The following is a 22,980-nucleotide window of genomic DNA, read 5'->3' as shown; positions in this document are numbered from 1 at the left end:
CGCTGATTGTAAGGTAAAATGTAATTTTTTCTTATTTTTTTTAGTAAATGGAAAGGATTACAGGAATATTTCATGCTGGAAGTCAATTAGAATAAATCATATGTAAAAAGTCTTGCGTTTTGTACAGCAAGAGAATTCCTCTCTGATAAATATTGAAAAATGTTTTTTTCTCAAAATGAACTGAGGCAAGGACATATTCTTCAGAGATGATACGTCCACCCAGCAAGGGAATTTCTCACAAAAATGATCGATTTATATTTTTTTCCTGAACTGGAACAAAGATGATTCGAAATCCATTTAAGGGGATACTTTATCGAAATGATTGAATAACGATTTATTCCGAAAGTGGACTGTAAAAAGTTTAGAACATGAAGGTTTTTGCGTCCTCCAGACAAGGGAATTTCGTAAGGGAGATTATTAATTAAAACATATAAACATGCGCCGAGTTTTCTTCCCAGCAGCAAAATTTCTGCACCGTATGATGCTGTATGAAACTCTCAGCCACGGCCAATGAAACTTTCAGCCACGAACCATGAAACTCTCAGCCGCAGCCCATGAAACCTGTGTTGCTGGGATCTATAGTGGTGCCAGACGCACGATCATGACTAAATTTAACCTTACATGAAATAAAAACTACTGAGGCTAGAGGGCTGCAATTTGGTCTGTTTGATGATTGGAGGGTAGATGATCAACATACCAATTTGCAGCCTTCTGGCCTCATTAGTTTTTAAGATCTGAGCGCGGACGGACAGACGTATCCATCTCGATAGTTTTCTTTTACCGAAAACTAAAAGGGTTTTATTCTCAAAGTGAACTGGACCGCTTGATCCGTGTTGATAAGAAAATTGTGACTCCAAATAGGAAGACGCTGCTGTCACCTACTTTCATGGAAGATCGTGTGTTTTGAACAGCTGTCGCTCGAGAGGTTGCAGTAACTTCATCTGAAGCTCAGCTCGTTTACTGCACTCTTTAATAGTGGCGTCTTTCACCTCTTCTTCTCTCTTCACTTTCATCCTCATCATCCTCTTTCCTACCCGGTTTTGGACGATAGCGCTGTCAGGGTCTTAATGGGAATCTGTGACTTGTGTTGTTAAGTGAGAAGTATTTTACCTGTTCTTATTTTTTGTGTTTACGGCGCCGATGACCTCGGTGATTGCGACGCCAGGTTTTAATATAGATTACACATTAGTCACGTATTAAGGAAAACGCGAAGAGAGAAAAACTCTATCACAACTGCGGAGATCTCCCGGTTGATTTATCACACATGCTCTAATATATCGGGGCACTGATCTCCTCTATATTCTTATTTAAAGTCCTTGTATGGAGGATGCACAAACGCCATGAAGCCCCTGATAAATAGTCATGCCTATAAAGTTATATGGATGAGGGTAAATAGACTTTATTTCCTTAATTTGATGCCTTTTTCCATGAGAGCAGTGGTCTCAACCTTTTTTTTTGGCCCATGCACCCTTTCATCATATGTCAGAATGTCATTTCTGTCCCCCCACCCCCCTTTCCAAAAGTGTCTGCCTCAGAAGGTGCATCTAAAATTATATTATAACCTGTGTGAAAATCGTCAGCGGGACCGATTCACACCGCGTTTTGTGTAACTTAGGCCATTTTGAGCCCTGCAATCTGTTGTCACAATCCTCTAACTGAAATTTTTTCCCCAGGGGGAATTCCCCCGGTTGAAAACCACTGCATTAGAGGATGTGGGTTCAGAGGGTATTTATTAACCTTCCTGTTCTAAGCAAATGGTCCCCATAGGGGGGGGTAGTGCCGTTAGTGCACCTCATGCGGTGTACTGTAGGCATTACTTGAGGTTCTTTGCAGCGTGCCTTCGGCCCCTGGCTGCAACCCCTTTCATTCCTTTCACTGTAACTCCTTTCATATTTTCTTTCTTCCATCATACTCGTACTTTCCACCCTCTCCTAACAATTGATTCATAGTGCAACTGCTGCGAGGTTTTCCTCCTGTTACACCTTTTAAACCTTTTACTGTCAATTTCCTTTTCAGCGCCGAATGACCTTACAGGTCCCAGTGCTTGATTTTTGGCCTAAATTCTATATTCAATTCAATTCAATTCCAAGCAAATGGTATTCGTGTGAGGTTCTTCACTCTTGCTCGTATCTACCCTATAGCCCATTTCAGTCGACCGCCATGTACCCATTCATTGCTGAAGTGAGTGCAAAAAGAATTTTAGGGGAAGTGGGTCAAATTCATTTTCCCCACAGGGTTGATTTCGAAGTCTCTCCCTGGTGAGCCGACCTGGTAGCCACTGACCCCCAGGGGATGGTCGATACCGGAAAATTAGTAAAAGTAAGAAACGAGTGCAGTGTAATTATTCAGTTTCATTTTTTATATTAAAAACAGTAATATAGTAATGTGTACTTTTAGATAATGTCGAAAATGGATATTCAGAAAATGAAGGGGTTTCAGTCATGTATTTGGGTTTGATTTAAATTGTGATTAAGTCGAAATTGCTGAGATATTGAAAAGTTATGTATATATATATATATATATATATATATATATAATCATGAAAACTAGTGTCCAACTTTAATATCAATTTACACACATCAGGATATTCCTGAGGGTAGCGTGTGTATTTGATAAGCTTATTACTTGTAGCTTCATGATTGTATATAAAATCACGGTGATAAAAATTTCATATACTCGTATATACTGTACATTATGCATGTATGAAATGAATTCTTTTACTGTCATACACTCAGTATAATATGAAGAAAAATGCTCCATAAAACACTATATGAACATTGCAACCATATATTCGAAGCATACCCATATATATATATATATATATATATATATATATATATATATATATATATATATATATATATATATATATATTATATATGTATTTGTATATATATATACTTCTATATATATGAAGATAAATGGCCCATAAAAACTTTTTATTTTGAACATTTGCAACCATATATTTTCAAACACTTCTTTCTGCCCTATTCACTGGTAAAATAACAGGCAGATGATATGCATGGTATATATACAAAGCATATGTAGGTGTGGCATTAAAGTGCTCGATGGTATGCAGGGTGACCGTTTCTAGCAAGAGGGAAAATAAACAATTCCCAGTGGTTTATTTTCCCCTCTGGGAAACGGTCACCTGCATACCATCGGAGACTTAATCACAGCTACTTATGCTTGGATATATACCCTTGTAACATATCATCTGTCCATTTTACCAATGAACTGGGACACAGAAGGAAGGGCTCAGCCTATGGTTGCAAATGTCTAAATAGTGTTTTATGGACAGTTTTATCTTCATATATATATATATATATATATATATATATATATATATATATATATATATATATATATATATATATATATATATATATATATATATATATATATATATATATATATATATATTGGGTGTGTCTGTATATATGTATTTATATACATAATATATATATATATATATATATATATATATATATATATATATATATATATATATATATATTTAAAACAAGAGAAAGGAAGTGGATGAGGCAAAGAAACAACTGTCTACAAATCTATTCATGTGCCAGCCTTTGTCGTTTTTATTGATCCCTGAGGTCACAATTGTTGCACACCTGGTACATATCCCAAAAAAGAAGAGTGGGAGATGTCACTGAGTTAGGGGTTGTATGAGGCCTCTGCTGAAAAAAATAAAAATAGGTTTACTATTTTCGTTCGTCCTGACTTTAAAAAAAATAAAAATAAAAACAAGAACAAAAACAAAAAAGTGAGCTGTGTAAGAGAATGTCAGGGAACGCGTTGAAAAAGAAAATGAAACATTCTGGCTATTTCTCTTCGTCCTATTTTTGGCCGAAAATTGAGAGCCAATTATAGCTGTCCCTCAGATGTAGTTTTTTAATTTTTTTTTTTTATCCATTCTGGAACCTTTCGCGAAATGCGGAATAAGCGGAGCTCTCGAATTTTTTCTTTTTTCTTAATTTTTTTTTTACCATTTTTACCTTTTTAAATCTAAAATCATTAGCGGATTTCATGAGTCCTTTTCATCAGTACATGTCATTGCACCTGAGTAGTGAATATTGTCCTGTCACTTTTGATAAATGTTTCGGAATTATACACTACATTTAGAGAGAGAGAGAGATCATATAAAAAGAAAGCGTAAAATCCCTCGAATCGTCCGAAGATTTTTTTTTTTTTTTAGTCATGTGATGAAACATCCAAAATGTAACTGATTAATACAAGACAGAGAGAGAGAGAGAGAGAGAGAGAGAGAGAGAGAGATCCATAGAGAGAAGACAAAGAGATCCAAAAAGAGGCAAAACCTCGAATCGTCCGAAGATTTTGTATTTTTTCCAAAAGATCAAGTGAAGCGAAACATGCAAAAATAACTCGATTAATTACGAGAGAGAGAGAGAGAGAGAGAGAGAGAGAGAGAGAGAGAGAGAGAGAGAGAGAGAGAGAGCTAAATGCTACCTAAAATGAGATTATGTAATGAGAGGTCAGTCAGATTTTGTTCTTACAGCCATTAATATGTCGGCCTGGTGACTGAATTTTAGCTCAGCTTTCCCTTCTCTTATTATCATTGTTAAAAATTTAATTAATGCACGTAGACGTCCATATGAAATCTATGGAGATAGAAAATATGCATAAGAATGTCATATTATTAGATGACGATAATTCAGCTAATAAGTAAATGTCTGAAATAAAAATAGAAATATAATCAAGAAAAGTTCAAGTAATTCTGTATATTGTAGCGATTTAATATATATCTTTTATCAAAACAACTACTCTTCTACTCTTAACATTGCTATTTAGGAAATTCGCATATATCTTTATCAACCCTGAAATGCATTTACTCCATCGCTACGGGAAAGATAGTATAATGGTCTGCACACAAACTGTATGCGAGTTATGATCGATAGGCTAAAAATTCCTTGGTATAGGAAATATAGATTTTTTAAAAGGTGGCCGATAGCAACCACCGAGTCTCACGTGGACCACTGCAAGATGCACAGGGAAGCAATTAGCAAGGTAACAACGATATACGGTTCTTTGCAGCGTTCCTTCGACCCGTAGCTGCAGCCCATTTCATTCCTTCTACCACATCACCATTCTAATTCGCTTTCTTCCGTCCTACTTTCCACCCTCTCCTAACAATTGTTTCAACATTATTTTCAGCGCTGAATGACCTCATAGGCCTCAGCACTTGGCATTTGGTCTAAATTTTTTATTTCAATTCCAATTCCAAGATGGCAATGAGCTGTTAACAGATTTGATTACTGCTTCGGCGGCTTTGCATCTCACCTCATTTGTATTATATCGTAGTCGTGTTAATTATTTTCCTGGCTGGATAGAGAGAGAGAGAGAGAGAGAGAGAGAGAGAGAGAGAGAGATTAGGGAAAAGTTAATATGGAAGGACGGCTGTTTACGAAGTTTATTAATGGAAGATGTGGAGAGAGGAACAGAAAATGCCCGGATAACGGAAGAGGAATCTGGAGTGTGTGATGAGGTGATAAGGAAATATGGGAAATATGGATTCTGTGAAAGGAATGGGAAATCTGAGAAGAACAGAGAAGGATATGAAGTGTATGGAAAGAGACATGCGGAAAGAAGAGAAAAAGCAGTGGGGAGTTCATGGTACGGAAAATAAGGAAAGTACTTAAAAGACAATGAAACTGAAAGAACGAAAAGCGAGATTTTGAGAGAATTGAAATGAGCCTGTAAAGAGAATAAGAAATGAAAATATAATTTGGAGCAGAGCTTTGAGAAAATAACGGGAGAGCAAGTTTTAAACAGAATTAAAATAAAAAACTAGTATATAACGTGAAAAATTCAGAGAACTGCGAATTAAATAAATGAAACAAATGAAAGGAAAAGATTGTATGCTAAAATGAAGTAAAATATGGACGAGAGGCGTAAAGTATGTGGAGTATAACGAAAAGAAGAAAGTGTATAGAAAGTAATGAAAGAAAAAAATTAGAAAGAAACGGAAGGCAGAAACGTTTTTGAGAAATATAAAAAGAAAACTACATAGTGAGCCTGAGTATCCATGTCTCACCTTATTTTTTCCCTTTTTCCATATTTCTGTCTTTATTTGTACTCATATCAAGCGTGATCCCCATTTGTTTATTATTTTTATACATGTATATTTGCATGTGTCTCAGTTTTTACAAACTCCGTGTCTCTGGGATGTTAAGCCCCCAACACTTTTGTGTAATTCTGTGATATAATTCCCGTAAGTAGAAGCCCTCACTGCTATAGCTATAATCCTTAGCGCTCTCTCTCTCTCTCTCTCTCTCTCTCTCTGTGGATAGTAAAGAAGTCTCGTCGAGTTTCTCGAGATACTGTGGCTATTTTATCATTCTGAAGGGCGACCATCACCTGGCATGCCATGTCCAGGGGGTGTGGAAACAATGCATGGGTGAGGTATGACTGGAGAACCGTAAAAGTTCCGCGTTTCCTCTCTGGATTGAAAACGCCATACTTGCCCATGGTGGCAGCTTCACTAGGCTGAACCTCGAGGGGCCACTCCCAAGGATCCCGTTCCTCCAGTGATATGGGTTGGAAACTGACCAGTCACAGTTTATTCTAGCCATTATTGAATTTCTTCATACCCATTGTACATCTGCAACATCTCCATCAAGAAAGCGCTTATTGTTGAAGTGCCATCTATTGTCGCATCTTCAAACTACAACGGTCACACCACGGTCCAGGACCGTTGTCACACCACTGACGAATCGTGCGGAGGCAAACAGGGATAAATCTCGCTACTGGTACGATAAGTCACACTCACAGAACGCCCTCTAGGCAATGTTTTGAATGTTGATGCACAAGCACCCCAAGTGGTCTGTCTCTCACTGTATTCCCCTTTTGGTTTTTCTCTGCATGCTCATAAAAGTTAAAAGCTGTATGTTTTTTTTTTTTGCTAAATAAACGTGCCTTTCGTACTTTCATGACACAGTAAATTTCTTATTTTTTTTTATTCAGTAGATGAAACCTGTTCATGTGGAACCAGCACACAGGGGCCATTGACCTGAAATTCAAGCTTCCAAAGAATATGTTTGATTTCAACCTCCCACCACAGGCCCCACACCGCGGTGGTAACTGATCGTGATACAAAACCAGTGATTTTTCTTCGCCCTTAGGCGCGAACTCTTGACATCTGAGAGGCAATTTCAAGACACTAACCACTATACCAGCGACCAGTATAATGCTTGTATAAAGATGAATCGGGATTGATTGATTGATTGACTGGGACCAGGATGAGGAGGTAAACTCGCATGACCTAGTTTAGAAATTCTGTGAAACTGCAAAGACTATCGAAAACACGGTTGCTGAACTTCTGAAAACTTCAAATCGACAGGAGGCACGACGCGTGGGAGAGGTCCCACTCCACTGACAATGGGGGAAAATTTCCGGACCATTGCATATCTGTCTGTTGTCAAAAGAACAATAGAACGGGCCCTTCACGGCGCTCTCGTGGATTTTCCTGTCCACGTTTTGTTTACGTTTTAGGAGTTACAGCTGAGAAGGGGAGAGGGGCACCAGCACTGATGGACCCCGTAAGATTTTTTACCACTCTTTGCGACATATTGCCGCGCAAAAGAGACTCCCAAAGTCTGTTACAAGTTTTCTAATCTTTGAGGTTTTAGGTAATGTTGACAGCACGCCTCCATGCTTCGCCTGTTGACCACCGTAGCTTGTGCAATTGTGTCTGATCTTTTGGTCAGTCGATTGGAAGGGTAGTGGAGGCGTAGTTTGCTTCTTGATTTTGTTTCCTTTCTTGACGTACTTAGTTTAGAAAACGCATCGTGATATGTACGCTCTCTCTCTCTCTCTCTCTCTCTCTCTCTCTCTCTCTCTCTCTCTCTCTCTCTCTCATGTCAGTCTCAATTTTTTTCATTTTTGTACATATTGCACTATATACTGCGAACTTACTTATCAACATATTCAACATGCAGGAAAACATGGAAAACTTCTCGTTAAATAATATTTCATCCTGTTTCCGTGGTCGTTAGGCCCTGACTGAAACTAACACCGCATTCCACTTACGTAACTAAGTGCGCGCCATTTCCTCGGATAATGTTACCTTTGCCACAATGCAGACTAAATCAGTCGAATGGAAACCGGATACTCATCGAGAAAGCCAAGAGGGTTGCATGGTCTGCAAGGAGATAATCTTAGGATCATCTAGAGCACAGTAAAATTAGTCTAGAAATGGAAGAAACGTAGCTTATCATTTTGTACAGATTCATGTACACTTTTTTTGGAGTCTGCGTAGGATGGTTACTTTTTTTTCTAGAAATGTGCAAAAAATAGCTTGATTAAGCAATGCAGTCAGATCCTTGTACATGCATACAAATCCTTTCAGTAATTTCCTCATTACCCTTGACATGTCAGTAGCGTTCGGTGGGTTATATTAAATTCCTTATTCATGATCTTAGTATTATTCTCTGGCAACGTCGTTCAGTTGGATTTTTGTGAATGTTTTATGAAATATTTCATAATTCTGAACCCCCTTTGCATTCAGATCACCCTAGACTGTACCTGTACCCATGCATCAGGTAATATTAGATATATGCAGTGTAATGTAAACGCCATGCCTTTTCTTTTGTGATGTCAGTGCCACAAGGTTTCCTAGTTTTGCTCCAGTTGTGTGTCAAAATCATGGTGTGATCTTTGTTACAGTGCTGAAATTTTGGAATTTCATAGACTCACACAGGGTGTTAAGCGGACTTACAGAAGTCACTCCTTATGATTAGTCCTATTTAATCGTATTTTTCTTTGTTATTTCTCATGTACAATTTATTTTCTTCACTTTCGTATTTCTTTATATGCTGGGCTGCTTTCCCTTTTGGGACCTTTGGACACAGAGCATTCTGATCTTCGAACAGGTGTTGCAGCTCGGCTGGTAATGACAGCAATACGAAACTAATCCACATTTATAAATAATACTTAAAAAGTGTACAGAAGGGAGCTTTCGAGGACCTTCTCGATTTTCCTTCTCATTCGGACTTAAAACAACAAAGAAATACTAACAAAAACTATGTGACTGAAGTTATCTGGGACGTCTTAGTGGTGGATCGTCCCTCTGGTCTCTGCTGGCTTTCAGTGAAGTTGGGGCACTGGGTTCCTGCAATTTGGGTTACTAAGGGGGACCCTGTTACCTAAACGAAAGAGGAAAGTGAAACTGCAGCATCCGATGTGGCCAAAACTACCATTATTACTTTTAAAAATAGTCTGTCACCCGTTTGCTCATAACTGCTTTTTTTCTTGTGAAAAGTATCGTTGCTCTCAAAATTTCATTTCTGTAGTTTTTATGTATATTACTTTGTATACTTTAAGTGCATGTTGTCTTCATGTCTTCCACATTCCATTCATGATCTGATTTTTATTCCATCTCTTGGGTCGTTTTCCTGACTGCTCTCATCACCAGCTGGGTATCGAAAGTTCTCTTAAGTACTTTTTTTTTCAGATATATTTTCACAGCTCCAATCCCTTGGATTTGTTTCCCTTTTCAGTGGGTTATGTGATTTTATACTCGGCTCTTACTTTTAATTTGGATTGAGTCTTAGTCCGTCCGTAACATCAATGTGTGTTTTGTGTTTCTGGATATGGTTGTTTGTACCTACCACGTGTGTATATATATATATATATATATATATATATATATATATATATCACATGACCACAGAGTGAAAAAAAAAACAAGTGTGGAATCTGACAGGTTTCGACTTTATTTCCAAGCCATCGTCAATGGCTTGGAAATAAAGTCGAAACTTTCAGGACCTTACACCCTGCTTCTTATTTTTCACCTGTGGTTATTGTGTGATAAATGAATCACGTACAAAAGTGATAATAATCATCATATATATATGTATATATATATATATATATACATATATATATATAAAATTTGAAATTACCTACTGCGAAACTGAAAGAAAGACATTACATGAAATATTTTTACCTCAATAGCTGTAAGCAGAGAGAGAGAGAGAGAGAGAGAGAGAGAGAGAGAGAGAGAGAGAGAGAGAGAGAGAGAGTCGACAGCCATTGCCATAACGTTTGAAAATAAACTGCGATAATTGAATGAAAAGAAAATGTGAAGAGTCAGGAATTTTCAGTGTGATTTTTGCTCTTGAATATATACTGATCAAATTCCTCGTTCAGGATTTAATCTTGTCAAATGAATGCGACAGGTTGTCAGAACCTGAGAAGAAATACTTTATAATAAGAGAAGAAGATTGCCAAGAGACAGAAAATGGGAAATTTTAGATTTCCTCCAAATTGTCAAATAATCTTTTTCTCTTCTGCTTCTCGGAGGGTTGTGCTGTTCGTTTTGTGCTCTTCTCCTCACTTTGATCCCATCTTCCCTTTTTATTGTCTCCTCCTCCTCATCTTCTCTATTCTTATTTCCTCGTTTTTTATCTTCTTCTGTCCTTGTCCTCTGTCTCCCTTTCTTCCCTCCTCCCCACCCTGTCCTCTGAGTCGGACACGACTCGCAAACGGAGAGATGAAAATGTCTCCCACTGGCGAATGTAAGGACTACAGCAACGCCGAAGAGAGAGAGAGAGAGAGAGAGAGAGAGAGAGAGAGAGAGAGAGAGAGAGAGGTCACTCTTTCCAAGATTAATATTTCAACTTGACGTCATTTTTTCCCCTCCGAGGGAGCTTAACAATGGCCGTCATCATCCCTAAGGGACGAGTAGGAGGAGTCTGCGCTTCTTTCGCTCTCTGGAAATTATCGTTAGGGCGCGTCTCAGTGCTCTCTCTCTCTCTCTCTCTCTCTCTCTCTCTCTCTCTCTCTCTCTCCTCTCTCTCTCGGGGTCGTTTTGATTCTTTGTTCTTGTGTTCGTGATAGATGCGTGTGCTTACATAAAACATTGTGTATCTGTGTAATTGTTCGTGCTTTTAGTTTTATGTAATAGGAAACTATTGTGCCGGCTTTGTCTGTCCGTCCGCCCACATATCTTAAAAACTGCTGAGGCTAGAGGGCTGCAAATTGGTATGTTGATCATCCACCCTCCAGTCGTCAAACATACCAAATTGCAGCCCTCTAGCCTCCTGCATTTATTTGATTTAAGGTTAAGTTAGCCATAGGTCGTGCTTCTGGCAACATAACAACACAGGCCACCACGGCCGGCTGAGAGTTTCATGGCTGGCTCATACAGCATTATACTGAGACCACCAAAAATAGATCTATTTTTCGGTGGCCTTGATTATACGCTGTACAGAAAACTCGATTGTGCTGAAGAAACTTCGGCGCAGTTTTTACTTGTTTTTTTCTGTTTTAATATTTTGCCTCTTCACGGGGTCAGTTCCCAAGGGTGTTAACATTACGTTTTTCTGTAAATCTGCTTTGGGATGTGGTTGCTAGGCACAAGCTCTCTCTCTCTCTCTCTCTCTCTCTCTCTCTCTCTCTCTCTCTCTCTCTCTCTCTCTTCTCTCTCTCTCTCTCTCTCACACACACACACACACATATATATGTGTGTGTGTGTGTGTGGCATTTGTCCACTCTTGAATTTTTTATATCCATAAATGTTAAGCCCCAGTTATCATATAATTTCGAATTCACCATACCCAAGGGATAATTTATACGCAAGGAGAATTGTGACTGACAAGTGCTTCTGTCCGTGACCAGGATTCATACCTGGGCCTTTGGTCTAGATACAGTGATTGACGGCAGTGGACTTTGACCATTCGGCCATCATGAGAGAATTGATAATTAGATATGACCCGGAATCCTGGCGTAGGCAGATTCTCTTCCCAATTATAATTCCTCAAGAGTGTAGGTTATTCCCAGTATTCAGTGAATTTAGTATCAAATGATAATTGTGACCGAATATTCTTGAATTCCAGAAATACTGTGATATGTCCCTTATTCCACTGGTCTTCCGATTAGGGTTTAACTATGATGGGTTTGGTCGCTACTTGAGTGGGTGGCCACTGAAATATTCCAGACGGGTTTGGTCACTGCTTGAATGGGTGGGCACTGAAATATGCCAGAAATATTTGAAGCAAGGCTTTTAGCATTTTTCCTCGTTCTGAAAATTCTGTCGATACCAGTTCAAGAGGAAAAGACACGAATGTAACATTATCTCTCTCTCTCTCTCTCTCTCTCTCTCTCTCTCTCTCTCTCTCTCTCTCTCTCTCCTTTCGAGGGCTCATTATACATAGTGTCTATACCAAGTGTTTATGCAAATGTTCCTAGTAAGGTACCACACCCACAAGATATTAACGAGTCTTGTCATTCACTTATAACTTCCCTATATGCCTTTCATTTATCCAACAACCATCCTATATTCGGTGATTTAGCCTTTTTTTTCTATAGAAAGGTTTATTCGCAAACGTGAAATCTTTTTGCTCTTCATTCCAGTTTTTTCTTAACACTTCAGCACTTTTTTTTTTTTTAAGGTTCCTTTGTGAGTTGCCTGGACATCACATTTTCACAACAAAAGCTTTTGTGGATCATGCACCCAGCTTGAAGGCGCTTCTTCCAACCCTTGACTTAGTATTATGCTGAGAATTTTTCGTATATTTACATTGAATTTTCCCTCGGGGGGAGAGCTTACATGCACACCTCAAGGTCGTGTTTCATTTCATAAAATTATGGAATATGAACACACGATTTATCACAATAACTTTAGACTAATATGGCATATAAATAAAAAAGGGGTGATGGTGAATCCTGAAACGGAAACTTTTTTCCTTTACTTCTGAAAACTGTCATGTCGCAAATTTGAGTTATTTCCAAATTGTCTCACACACACACACACACACACACACACACACACACACACACACACACACACACACACACACACACATATATATATATATATATGTATATATATATATATATATATATATATATATATATATATATACACAGTGAAAATTTGTGGCAAATTTTGATTCGAATTATATATTTCAAGTTTTAACGTAATACTATGTGGTATAATTTTTCAAAGTTACTGCCATCGTTTCATGAGCAACCATAAAATTTTTGTTGTCTTTGCGCCTTCATTTATTGTAAAAAAAAAAAAGCAGTAATACGAAAAAGAAACTTCAGCAATTGAAACTTTGAAAGAAGTTAGATATAAAGTAATATATTCAGGCGAAAGTAGAATCAGGAGGTAAAAAAGGGGAACAGCGACCATGATAATCGTTGTACTTCTGTCTTTTGAAAAGGCTCATTAACGTTGAATTAAGTCCAGAGAATTCTTCCCAACTTGGCCACAGAAATGGGGGTCTGGAGAAGCTTTTTCTCCTCTCCGACTTCTCTTCCAGTAGGACCCGTTTCTTTCCACTTTTATTTGGTTTTGGCCCTGCTCCTTCCCTATCCAGCGGGGTCCTTTCCTTTCCATTTTCCTTTGTTCTTTCCTTTGGCATTTCTTCTTCTATTCCTCTGGAACCCTTTTCTTTCCCTTTCCCTTTGTTCTTTCCTTTGGTTTTCCTTCTTCCCTTTACTTTCCCCTTTTTATTTGTTTTTGCCCCTTCTTTCCTTTCCAGTAGGACCTTTTCCTTACCTTTTAGTTTTCTGTAAAAGAAAACTATTGAGATGGCTTTGTCTGTCCGTCAGCACTTTTTTCTGTCCGCCCTCAGATCTTAAGAACTACCGAGGCTAGAGGGCTGCAAATTGGTATGTTGATCATCCACACTCCAATCATCAAGCATAAATTCCAGCCCTCTAGCCTCTGTAGCTTTTATTCTATGTAAGGTTAAGGTTAGCCATAGATCGTGCGTCTGGCAGCGCTTTCCGGAGGCATCGCCGACGCACCTTCACTTGATTGCATCTGGGGAGCAACTGAACGCTCCCGGTCGTACCTGAGAGTTTCATACATCATTATACGCTGTACAGAAAACTCGATTGCGCCGATGAAACTTTATCGCATTTTTTACTTGTTTTATATTTTTCTTCCAATAATACCTATTCTGTTCCATGCGTTTTTCCCTTTTATCATCCACACTTCACTCCAGGAGAGTCGGTTTAGCAATTCATTCATACATTTCAACCTTTGCCATAAACAGCCTCAAACTCTTTCAGTGATCACTGAATGTCCTCTTCTCTACCCCCAATCATGGGTATACCATATGAAAATATCAGTCATTTTACACTCCATTCATCTTGCATTTTCTTAACCACATTTGCTTTTGTGACGGAAGCAAGCAGAATTAAAGCACTGGTTTTCGAAGCATAATCGTAGTGTTTTATACCTGACGCGTTCCAGAATTCATCGCAAGCTACATTCCTGCGTCTCCTAAAGTCTGATTATTTGTTTCCAGTAACGAGGGAAACCTTTGGAAAAAGTTTTCGAAAAAGTCCGCTTGTAACTTTTTGCGAAATCCTACGAATTAACTAATTAAAACGAATCGAACGCACAGCAGAACTTTCTTCTTTGGGGTAGCACTAACAGGAAGACTGTCAAAGTGAATGAAATACAGCCAATTTTTTAATTGCTTGATTTTGGTCATGCGTCTGTGCTGGTAAACACTGCAGCACGATCCATTGCCTTTCGGAAACGTGACGTATTCAAACATTCACATATGGAAAAGACGGAAAACATAGAGATAACAAATAAGGAGTTATCATGACTAGCAATATAAGCAGAAAACTAATTAAAACACTGTTAGCGTAAATAACAATAACAAAAAACTAATTATTACATCATCTTATCTTTATGCCAAGGCAAGAACAAGTGACAAGCACAGAAGCGTGTGTATGTACTCGTATGCAAATCCTCCCGTAAATGTAACCGCAGCGGGTCATTCCAGAAACTTTAATGAGGACTCAGACATTTTCGGAGATTGCGTTCGACTATTTTTTTAATATTTTTAACACCTAAATAATTCCTTTGGTCTCATGTGTGTGTGTAAATTTCTGACTCACGTCAGGATCGAACCTAGCGCGCAGCCAACCAGGCCACAAATGACAGACCAGAGCTCTGGTCTTTCATTTGAAAGAACTGTGTTCGATCCTGATGTGAGTCAGGAATTTATTTCTATTCTGCAATTTACTGTGTGTGTTGATATATATATATATATATATATATATATATATATATATATATATATATATATATATATATATATATATATATATGTTGATATTTCTATATACATATATATATATATATATATATATATATATATATATATATATATATATATATATATATATATATATATATATATATAATAAGGAAAAAACACGTTAAAAGAAGAAATATGTATATAGATATATATATATATATATATATATATATATATATATATATATATATATATATATATATATATATATATATATATATATATATATATATATATATATATATATATAGTTTTGTTTTAGAGTGTATCTAATTTCACAAGCTATGGGTCAAATGTGGAATGTCCTTATGGTGTTACAAGTGTTGAAAATGTTCAGTTCTCTAAGAGGAACTTCCAACTATATTTAGACTCCAGTTACGCAGAAGGTCCGAAATTTTGCTGGCAGAACATTCTAAATTTACATACCGTGATCGCAGCCAGCTCCCTGTCTTTTAAACAAACGAATGAGTTTCCAGAACGCCGATTTTACAGCGGAACTGTAAAATATTCATTGATTATCCCTTTATGAAGGTCTGGGATGCTCCCGTTTTCTTTGAAGTGCGATCAGCTGGGAGACTATTCAAAAATTTTTACCCACTTCGCTTGACTTTGAACGGTCGTCGTGGTAATGAATTCCGGCTAATAACTCTCGGAATTGCGAGGAGGCATTTAGGAATGGCAGTTTTCATCATTTGATTGAGGAAGTATTTCCGGCTGTTCAAACAAAGGAGGAATATTGGTAATGCTAGGTTGGACAGGGGCGAGTAGGTGACATAGGCTATCAAATTGTAACATGTGGGAAGTTAGTTACGGGCAGGCCCATATGTTTCACTTGTTCTTTATACAACAAATATGACAAATGTTATGATAACAGAACATAAACAATAACAATAACGTAAATAATGATAATAATTTCTTAATGGAATCTTTAACTTTTACTGATCATTATTAGGCTACTTTATATCTTTAATAAAAGAACAGAAACGATGGCATCAGTAATGATTATAATTTGCTAATGATTTCTTTTATTTTTTGCTTACCATTATTATTCAGTTATTATAAACAATAACACCAGCATCAATATCGATAGTAATTTACTATTATTAAAATTTTTTTGCTAACCATTGTTACTTTAATTTTAATAAAAGAACATAAACGAGAACGCAAACATCAATATTGATAATAACCTATTTACGATTTAACCCCGCCCCTCCATTTTTTTGCCAACCATTATTCCTTTATCTTTAGCAAAATAACACAAAATAAAACTGCAGCAGTAATAACAGTAATTACGACGACGATAAGGACAATGACGCTCTTGTATCTTTTTTCATTACCTTGTCATTAAACCGCCGTCATTACGCCATTTGCTAATGGAAGGATATCTGTCACGAGGTAGACGTTATCTTTACGAGACTTCGGGTATATCGGAATGCATGTGCTCACGAAATGCTCCAGCCCTTTATGATGATGAAGGTCATTTCGCCGGGGCATTGGCCCTTTATGCCCCTCTTTATGGCGTATGTTACCGTGTTTCATATTTATCTCTATCTGACTATTTGTTCATACACACCACAAATCGCCGCCACCCATACGCACACACGCACATATATATATATATATATATATATATATATATATATATATATATATATATATATATACATATATATTCATATATATATATATATATATATATATATATATATATATATATATATATATATATATATATATACATATATATACTATATATATATATATATATATATATACATATATATATACATACATATATATATATATATATATATATATATATATATATATATATTATATATATATATATATATATATATATATATATATATATATATATATATATATATATATATATATATAAGAGAAAGAGAAGAGAGAGAGAGAGAGAGAGAGAGAGAGAGAGAGATTGTATATATAAATGTGTATCACCATATTATTAAATGAAGTTTTCCATCTAATTAATTGAAAGCCAATATAATCTCAGGAATACAGAGAGAGAGAGAGAGAGAGAACTGTGTATAAATTTACCGTTATCACGGTCGCCTTTCCAAAACAACGGAATGCTTAATGTGGGAGATAATGAATAATGACGGGAGACGTCGCGTAGCTGTCACAAGCATTGTGGAGGAAAGTGAAGATCTGCAGAATTTTTATGACCAGAGAAATTCGTTTTGCGTTTTGGTAAATTCAGCTAACGAAAAGCGAATTTTCCTTTGCGAGTGTCTGAATTTATATATATATATATATATATATGTATATATATATATATATATATATATATATATATATATATATATATATATATATACATACATATATATATATATATATATATACATATACTATATATATATATATATATATATATATATATATATATATATATATATATATATATATATATATATATATATATATATATATAGACTTATTCTTGGATTCTCCTGGAGTACCAGTTTGAATACAACGTCGACAAATACAGCCAAGAAATGTTGGACATAAATTTCACGTTTAGCACGTTTTCAGTGCTTTTTAGTTTTTCTGTAAAAGAAAACCTTGTGCTGGCTTTGTCACCAATCCGTCCACACTTTTCTGTCCGTTTTAGATCTTAAAATTACTGAGGCTTGAGGGCTGCAAATTGGTAGGTTCATCATCCACCTCAATCATCAAAACATACTTTAAATTGCAACCCTCTAGCGTCAGCAGTTTTAATGATTATACAAAGTTCGCCATAATCGTGCTTCTGTCCGCCGCACTTTCTGAAAAACTATGAGCTGCTGCAAATTGCCAGGCAATCATCAAACATACTAAGTAGCCTTAAGTTTCATGGGCTAAGGATTCGCGGCCGCTGAAGCGCTAGTTAAAGTTTCAAATGAACGAAAGCTAGATCTGTTTTCGGGGCTTGATTGTACATGTACAGAAAACTCGATTGCGCCGAAGAAACTTCGGCACATTCTCTATTGGTTTTCTTGTTGTGCGTTAAATGTTTAGTATTTACTGTTTTTTTATTTAAGCTCATATATATATATATATATATATATATATATATATATATATATATATATATATATATATATATATATATATATATATATATATATATATATAAATTTCCTTCTTGTGGATAGGTAACCAACATGACCTCTTTCTGATATCTGGATGAGGGTTCGAATACTGTTACAGGACGTCAAAATACTTCATACTCTTGCATTAGGATCTAAGGCTTTGTAGTGACGCGCGCGTATCCATAAAGTGTGAAGAATTCGAGAAGTTAAGAGGGTATTATGGTTATTGACTACATGTGTATATGTATATATATATATATATATATATATATATATATATATATATATATATATATATATATGGTATATATATATATATATGTATATTTAAAAAGCTAAAGGCCACAGAGAAAAATAAAGAAGGATCAAAGCTTTCGTGTTCTTTCCATTTTCGAGGTACAAACACGAGAATATCTATAACAAAATAAACATAAATGTTGGAAAAATTTAAACAAAAATACCCAAGATACGATTAAGACTAGTACAGCAGGGTCTCTGTGTTTACATTTTTTCAGCTTTTATGTTTACTTTGTTAGATATTCTCCATGTTTTAAGCACTGTCTTCGAAAATGTGTTGAGAACACAGCTTTGGTACTTCTTATTCTCCTGGCCTTGGTTAAATTTATTGTCACGCGCTATTTAGGTATGCATTACACACACACACACACACACACACACACACACACACACACACACACACACATATATATATATATATATATATATATATATATATATATATATATATATATATATATATTATTTACATTCATTTACATTTACAGCTGGAGTCAACAGGTTGTTAATCGTGCACTGTTTTTCAAAACTTTAGTTTTTTTTTGAGGTAGGTTTTTTACAGAAATTAGGTAGGCACTTAGTTAAAGTGGAGAGTTTTAAAAGATTGACCAATTGCTAACTAAGACTTACTTAAAGAATGAAGAAGATAGGTTACACAAGTTAAACAAGAAATTTTTGTAAGGTCGAGGACGAAAGTTTGCGTAGATTGAATAAGGAATCTTTTATGGGTTTTGAAGAAACAATTTTACAAAGGTTAATAAGTACATTTGTGGAGGGCATAAGAAGAAAGTTGGCAGAGGCTAAAAATGAAATTTGTCAAGGATTGAAGACGAAGGTTTATAAAGTTAAATAGCAAATTTGTCGACGGATGAGGATAAAGGTAATACAGATTCATTAAGGGCGTGATTAATACAGTTTGTAAAGGCGAAATAAGAATTTTTTTTTGAGTGGCAGAAGAACAAAAGTTTCAAATTTTGGGCAACAATTTTCAGAATGTAGAGTGGTGGGTTTTGAAAGTTGTCTTGCTGCCCCGTTGCGCTGTTGATTTTCACTGTAGGCTTATGTAGGTTGCTGTCAGTGTAAATTAGGATAAGGCAGGTGGCTTAATTCCCTTTACTAGTCCAGTCTTGATGAAAATAAGAGAAAAAAGATGTGGTTCGTTTTCCTGAAGTAAGATAGAGACATGTAGTGAAAGTGAAAAAATCCTTCTGAAGTTGTGTCTTCAAGGAGGAAGAAAATGTCTAGATTTGGCAATATAGGGGGCGAAGTACTGTAGTTCTCAAACCGCTCTCTCTCTCTCTCTCTCTCTCTCTCTCTCTCTCTCTCTCTCTCTCTTATAAGCTGATTGAGCATTTTATACATAAACAATATGATCATGTACGCTCTTCCATTTCTGTTATGTATGCTCTAATCTCTCTCTCTCTCTCTCTCTCTCTCTCTCTCTCTCTCTCTCTCTCTCTCTCTCTCTCTCTCTCTCTTTAGGCTGATTGAACATTTTATACATGAGCAGTATGATCATGTGCGCCCTGCCCTTTCATTTAAATATACTGTAATTCTCTCTCTCTCTCTCTCTCTCTCTCTCTCTCTCTCTCTCTCTCTCTCTCTCTCTCCAACCTATGGACCCAACGTCTTTCAAGGAATATTGAATGTCTTTGTCACCCACGTCCGTCAGTGACGAATATGAGGCCGTTAAGTAGATGAGTGAAATAAGTATGTTTGGAAGTCCGTGAGATGGGAAGCGAAGCCGAAGGATTTATGGAGCCTTTCATCGGGAGGATGGCGTCGCAGAGAGACAGAGTGAGAGAGTGAGCGAAAGAGAGACAAGTGTAATGACATAGGAGGGACAGAAAAGAGGAAATAAGGCTACAAGAGAAGAGAAGAAAGAGTGAAAGAAAAGAAAGGATGAAGAAAAATAAAGGGTAAATTTAGTGTAATGACACCAGGAGCGAAAAGAAATAAGGGTAAAGGGGGAGAGAGAGAGAGAGGTGTAATGACAGGGACAGGAAGAATAAAATAAGGGTGAGAGAGTGTGGAGTCCATTATCAAGGTGAGAAGAGAGAGAGATATAATGACACAGGAGAGGGACCAGAGAAAGAGAAATAAACGTACAGGGGTGAGAGAGAGAGTGTGGGTCATCATCATCATCAGAGAGAGAGAGAGAGAGAGAGAGAGAGAGAGGGAGTCGCAATGATATAGGAGGGACAGAGAAAGAGAAATAAGGGTACGGGAGGAAGAGAGAAAGTCTAATGGACGTAATGATGGAGAAAGCGAACGAGGGAAAAATAAGGAAATTGTGATATGATTGACGAAATGTATAAATTAGAAGGTTTAGAATATAAGGGTGTGCAGGAAGAAAAACGAGATAATAGTAATTAAAATAGTGAATAATATAGGTAATGATAAAGAGAAATAGAGTAAAAGAATGTGTAATAAGGTACGTAATGGAAATGATGTATAGGTATGATAAAAAGAAAGAGAGACGAAGACCATGTGTAACAGGGTACGTGATGGAAATTGTGCAACAGGGTACGTAATGGAAATGACATAGTGTTATAGGGAATGATCAAGAAGACCGTGTTCAATAGGGTACGTAATGGAAATGATATAGGGTATAATCAAGAGAAAGAGAGAAGACCGTGTGCAATAGGGTACGTAATGGAAATGATATAGGGTATGAAAGAGAGAAGAAGACCGTGTGCAATAGGGTACGTAATGTAAATGATATAAGTGTGATCAAGAGAAGAAGAGAAGACCATGTACAGCAGAATTTTGTAATGGAAATGATATACAGTATAATCAAGAAAAGAAGAAGTAATGCAATAGGTTTTGTAATAAATGATATAGGGTATGATCAAAGAGAAAGAAGAGAGAAAGAAGACCGTGTGCAATAGGGTGCATGTGGAAATGATATAGGAGTATGATCGAGAGAAAGAGAGAAGAAAAGTGCGTGTAATAGGGTGCGTAATGGAAACAGCACCAAGTGGTGATGAATCTCTTCAATTCCAGCGTAGTGTCGAAGTGTCTCATCGATCACCGAACAATGGGCGTTTATTTCCCCCCTCCGAAATGTTAATTTCCCTCGTCTCCTTTCCATAGAATGTGTCCCGTCCCATTCTTTAGAAGCTCGTGCGGGCTTCAGAACATCTCACTAAATACGTTTCAGGAAATTAAGGAATGTTTCTCCGTCGTTTGGTTCTTGTTCGACTGCTGCCGTATAGACGAAGTTTTTGAGTTATTATTAGTATGGTGATACTAAAAATGATTATTATTAAATTGGTGTGATCCTGCTGTACACACACATATGTATAAATGCAATCTATCTATCATCATCTATCTAATATCTATCTATCTATCTATCTATCTATATCTATATATATATATATATATATATATATATATATAAACATTGAGCTGTTTCCTCAGAAAGTAGTAGTTAATGATAAAATATAACCTTTAATCATGCCAAATCCATTCTTTAATTGATGAACTGAATCTTTATACACACACACACAATATACATATATATATATATACATATAATATATATATATATATATATAAAATATATATATATATATATACAAATATATATATATATATGTATATATAATATATATAATGCCCAGGAGATCTTAAAAACAAAATGCAATTCTCAAGACTTCCATTTCCATTTTCCCCAATTGCTCATATGATTCCTAATGCATTCCAAGCCAGCCTTTGTGCCAGGGAATGCATTTCATTTCTGAACAGCTTTATGATGAGGGTGTTCTAGAAAGGAATATTTTAAATTCCAGCCCCTTTAACAACGGAAGAATACGAGATCCTCGTGAAGGTCTTTCTTCCATTCTTTCTCACTCTAATTTAATGCAAACAACCTGTTTATTAATGTTAGTTATGGAACGCTGATGTATATATTCTACCAAAACTGAAACTTTTTTGTTTGCACACCGGAAGCTAAACGTGGCTAGTGCTGCCCGTAGACTTTTGCGTAAGGGATTTCAAACATATTCATTTAATGAATTAAATTACGCACCTGTTAATATAAATTTTCAACATCAAATTATTGTGGTCCTTTGGGTGGGTTAAGATTTCTTAAATCCGCTTCACTCATTATGTATGTATTGTTATAACGTAAAAACACTCACATGAAACTTGTAACATAAGCGTCTACAGAATAATCCTCACAGGAGTAACACAAGGGAATAAATAATTAACATCAGTAACCAGTCAAGCGAATAACAACTTGGGCTGTGGGGCTTATATGAATGATCCCGTAGGGAGGTAGTTTGCAACCCCTTTCATTCCTTTTACCGAACCTCCGTTCATATTCGCTTTCATCCATCCTACTTTCCACTCTCTACTAACATTTGGTTCGTAGTGCAGTTGCAGGATTTTCCTCTATTACACCTCAAACTTTGACTCTCAATTTTCCTTTCAGCTCTGAATGACCTCATAGGTCCCAACCCTTG

Source organism: Macrobrachium rosenbergii, chromosome 56 (assembly GCF_040412425.1).
Source record: "Macrobrachium rosenbergii isolate ZJJX-2024 chromosome 56, ASM4041242v1, whole genome shotgun sequence".
NCBI classification, from domain to species: Eukaryota; Metazoa; Arthropoda; class Malacostraca; order Decapoda; family Palaemonidae; genus Macrobrachium; species Macrobrachium rosenbergii.
The sequence above is the reverse complement of the archived record's forward strand: the minus strand, read 5'-3'. Positions refer to the sequence as shown.